Genomic DNA, 5333 nt, shown 5'->3' on the forward strand with positions numbered 1-5333 from the left:
GAAACTATGTACAGTAGGTGCATTTGATTTCATCTAAGCAGCTGTCCTAAATGGCCAGCAGAGCACTTCTCAAGCCTTTTCTGTAGCTCGCATCTTTCCAAAGTCACTTGGCTGAAGCTGAGCATTCAGTGGTGCAGCTGTCTGCCCCAGCACAGGGCTGGCCTTCTCTTAGATGTGCTGTCCCTGCTTTACCTGCCCCAGGCCTGGCTACCTCCCAGCCCTTCTCTCCATCCTGCCTGTCTCCAAGGCCACTGCCAAGGTTCTTGAGGGCTGTTTCTGAAGGAAATTGAGCAGAAACAGGAGCATCTGAGGCAAGACTTTATTGGGGGAAAGAGCTTCTGGGCTGCTTTGAACAATGGCGAGAGAAAGCGAGAGACTAACTGGGTGAGGTTTATAAAGAGCTGTGTGATGGGAGAGCATCGTGGGGCTGAGGATTGGTTGTACTGCTGGGGCGGGTGATGGAGTTTGGTTGTACTGCTGGGGCGGGTGATGGAGTTTGGTTGTACTGCTGGGGCGGGTGATGGAGTTAAACTTTTTGCTGGATGAGTAGTGCGGCTGGGGGGCGAGTTCAGTTCCGCTTTTCCGACGGGTGCCACTTTGAGTAACAGACCTCTCTGTGGCCATTTTGTCTAACAGTTGCTGCACAAGTACAGCTTCACAGGGGACAAGTTGGGGCTGACATACAGACTCCATCTTGCTTGTTAGGCTGAGCTTGCTGGCTTGAGAGGTGTAGGAACAGGGAAAGGGGACATGACTAGAACCTCTGCATCAGGTCCTAGTCTCCTGTGAGCCACAGCAGCACAAGGCGAATTAATTAATATATAGCCAGAAATGAGACTAGAGAAGAAGCTGAGCTTTGGCCTGATCACTGCTGCTCTGGGCGGCAAAGACAAAGACCTGGAGCTTGCCATACTGTTATTCAGAGCATCGGGAGAAAGAAAAGTAGCAAATGACTCAGAGGGTGGCATCATGATCCTAGAACTCTGAGGAGCTCTGCAGGTGAAGCTTCAGTTTCCCCAGGATGTCTCCGCCTGGTGTAATCTTGCCCTGGAGCATCACGGCATCACCCCACCACTGAGGTTCATCTTCGACTGGGGGTGAAAACAGAGTCACGTCTTGACAAACTAGTCCCTAATTATAATTCAATTATGAAATGATTTTTCCCCCAAATCCTGTAGAATTCCTCTCTCCCAACAGAGAGGAGTCACCCTGGAAGTGAGGGTGCTGCTTCTAAATGTCACAGGGCAACATCTTCACTAAGTGCAGTTGTCCCTTGTTTGCTCCAGGGTGTGGAGGATTGTGCCCAGGGTCCTCACACCTGGACATGTCAAGATCTGCAGATCAGATGCCAAATCCCTTATATCAGTAGGGCTGTGTTTGCGTATGACCTGCACACACCTTCTGCTATGCTGAAATCATGTCTAGGTCACTGATACCTAGCACATTGCCAGTGCTGCGTGCTTGGTTGTTATACATAGTGCTTAGGGAACAGTGACCAAGAAGAAAATCTGTACACATTCAGTATAGAAGAAATTACCCCCCTGAATATTTTTGACATGAGATTGATTGAATCCACAGATGGAGAATCCACAGTAGGGAGGGCTGTTTTTCCTGGCTCAGGGAGCCTGGACTCCTCCCCTCTTAGCTGTTTCTTTTCTAATTAGTAAAAGGGCTGCTTTCCTTGTGCTCATGCAGACCCAGGACTTGCAGGTTCACCAGAGTGGTACTTTGGTTATAGTATTGTGTGCTTATTTACAAGCCAACTTCTCTCATGACATGTTGCAAAAGGAGCTGGTGGTGCAGGGTTGAGATCCAGAAACTGTGGTGAAATCTTTGTGATTCTGTGACTGTGCACATATGATGTATGTGCCATTTGCAGAGCATGTGGTTAGGAATCTTATAATACTTTAGTTCTTTTGAGGTTCATGTTTTTTTTTTCCCAGTACTGGGAATTGAACTCAGGACCTTGCACTTGCCAGGCAGGCGTGGTGCCACTGACCTACATCCCCAGCCCTGTGGGGTTCATGTTTTTATGAGTTTATTGTGTAACTGTTACATTGCAGAGGTTGCCCATATTAGATTTTTCTTCAATTATATGAGCAAGTGACTTTATTTTGGAAATAGCCTTCATTAGTGTGAACTCAGTTTTTCACACGTGGTGGTAAAGGTAGGCCAAAGATGAATTCAGGCACATGGATTAGCGGTCACAGGTAATGTACAGGAAATGTACAAGTCACAGGTAATGTACAGGTGGTAATGTACAAGTAAATGTTTTATGTCACTAATGTGATGTGAAGCAGACTTCTTGGCTAGATTAAACAATTGCTTGAAAATATTGAGGGCTGGGGAAATGTTTGTAGTTAGAGAATGATGGGGAGAGAAAGAACTGAGACCCAGAGAGGTGAACTCCTGCCAGTGTAGTGCCTCCTCCCTCTCAACTTTCAGAACTGACTTGCACTGTTCTCTAAAAAATGCCCGACACTATAGAGAGACCTGGATCTCCCTTGTCTATACTACATGTTTTCGAAAGGAGCATTATGGGGGATGTATAATGCCCATGTTTATTTTTCAGAAGTATTTCTATTAATGAACTATTTTAATTTTACGAATTTTTTAAACAATGTGTATTTCACAGAAAAATAAAGTATCAATAAAATATTAAAATTTTTAAATGTAATGAGTGTTTAAAATAAACATCATTTTCAATATCAACTGTTTACCTGCTTACAAAATCTAAAAAATAACAACAGAAATAAATGCCTATGTGAACTACAATGAAAATACCAACAAACTCTACTATAGAAATAATCTTTGCTTCACTTGTCAAAACTAAGGCGATCTCCACACATGACAACAGCATGTGCCATACGCATGTCTCGCACTGACAGCGCTGTGCGCAGCTTTCCCTTCCTGTTGGCAGGCCGTACTTGTGACATCTCTTGTCTTCCTCTTTTGTCAGCCTGTTATATTGTACAATGTAGCATATATTGTACAATAATATATTGTACAATACTGTACAGTATACACTTAACGGGAAAATAAAATATCAGTAAAGTAAAATATCAAATATGTAATGAGTGTTTAGAATGTTTTCTACATTTTCAACTGTTTACTTGCTTACATCTAAATAATAATAGCAGAAATAAATTCCTATGTGAACTACAATGAAAATATAAACAAAACTCTATCACAGAAATAATCTTTTCTTCAATTAACACACCTAAGGTGATCTTCACATATGACACCAGCATGTTCCATACATAAGCCTCACACTGATAACAAACGTGTTTTGCTTTCCTATCTTTTTTGGCAGGTTGTACTTGTCACCTCTCTTGTCTTCCTCTTTTGTCAGGAGCTTCCTGTTATACAATGTGCACTTAGAAAATGAAATATCAGTAAAATAAAATAACAAATATGTAATGAGTATTTACAATGAACATCAACATTTTCTACATCAACTATTAGCTTACTAAATCTAAAAGCAACAACAGAAATAAATTCCTATGTGAACTACAATGAAAATACAAACAAAACTCTTATCACAGAAATATTCTTTACTGGGCCGGGAATTTAGCTCAGTGGTTCTGCCACTTGTCTTGCAAGCACAAGGACCTGAGTTCAATCCCCAGTACCAAAAAAAAAAAAGAAAAGAAGAAATATTCTTTACTTCAATTATCACACCTAAAGCAGTTTTCACGTGAGAACATCATGTTCCATACAGAAATACCACTTAACAGTGATAGCACATGTGTTTTGTTCTGGTCTTTTTTGGGTAGGACATACTTGACATCTTGCTGGTCTTCCTGTTTTCTTTGGGGGGTCTTGTGATGTTTCACTTGTCTGTTCACTGCTCTTTCCAGAATTCTTTTGTGGAGTTCTTTGGGTAAATGTATTTTGTTCTTCTTCTGTTGTAATTGATCATTTATCAATTTTAGTCCCCATCCTCTAAGACAATTTCTCCATGATATTTTGTGCTTGTTATTTTCTTTGTAAACTATAAAACTATTTATTCGTGATATGTTTAGGATCCAGTAAAATACACCATTGGCCAACGCTTTGTGTTTCGAGTGACATCATAGTTGCTGCATAACTTGCTTTACTCTGCCTTTAGTTTTGTTGTAAAATGTGACCATTTCTAGCTTCATTGTGTTGATTCACTATCAAATTTGGAGAGGGGAGCAAGGGTTTAGACAGTGTCTCATTATGTAGTTCAGGCTGGCCTTTAACTCACTGTAGCACAGGCTGACCTTGAACTCAAAGGATCCTCCTGCCTCAGCCTCCCCTATTGCTGGTATAACAGGTGTGTGCTACCATTCCCAGCTTCATTATCAATCTTATCATCATGATGTAATGTTGACAGTATCCATACTACTTCACTTTTCTTCACCATCTGGGAAGCCAGTGTTGTCTTTCTGAAATCTAAAGATTGTACTATACATTTCTCTGTTGTGAACTTCCAACATTTTTTTTTTAGGAATCTCTACTTTGTTCTTGTGAATAGTTCCTATGTTGGTCAACTGCTGTTCTTTTAGCAAATGTAACATTTGGGTTACTTTTTGAAATAGGTGCAACAGAACTGTTAATAAAGACCTGGTGGCTGAGTCCAGGATAAATTTCTAAATTCAAGGTGTAAAATGTCTTTGCATCTAACAGAGCACATAATGTTTATATCATATTTGGAAGGTTTATTTGGCATATATTGCTGAAAGCTTCAACAAGGATGAAATGATGCAAATTGTTCATCAGTTGTCATGTACTCGGAAGTTGTATAAATTGCTTGACAGTTTGAAACAAAGCTTTCAAAAAATGAGTGAATAGGAGCCAAAGTGTGGAATTTTTTTCTTTCTTGGAAGGTCTTTTTGGTGTCAAAATGTAAAGAATTTTGAAGGAAACCAGATCTCTTGAGTGTCATTATTGTTCTAAAAATCTCAATGCCCCATCTGTCACTTCTCCATAAATCTTTTAGATTTTGATGATTAGAATGCTAAAGTCCTGCTAAGAAGGCTTTTCGTTCAGATAGTGAGATGTCATGATAACTATATTTTTGAGTATTACTATTGGTGCATATAGAATGTTTTACTTGTATTTCATTATCAGAGTACTTAAAAATATTTTGTAGCATATCATCCATTACAAAGAATTTCGAACATTGAATTGCATTGTTGGCATTCCATCCAATGGATTTCACCCCTGGCAAGAACCTAATGACATTTTCTGACCTAGTGATAACGTTGGTTCATTCAGATATACATGATCATTTTGTAGCATTTGATTAGTCAAATATTTACATTACTGCTTTCTTCCTCATCTGAATCAAGGTCTTCATTCTGTAC

The sequence above is a fragment of the Heterocephalus glaber genome, unplaced genomic scaffold, assembly GCF_053883595.1.
Source record: "Heterocephalus glaber isolate CG9 unplaced genomic scaffold, H.glaber_assembly_v1.0 deba00001168, whole genome shotgun sequence".
Classification (NCBI taxonomy): Eukaryota; Metazoa; Chordata; class Mammalia; order Rodentia; family Bathyergidae; genus Heterocephalus; species Heterocephalus glaber.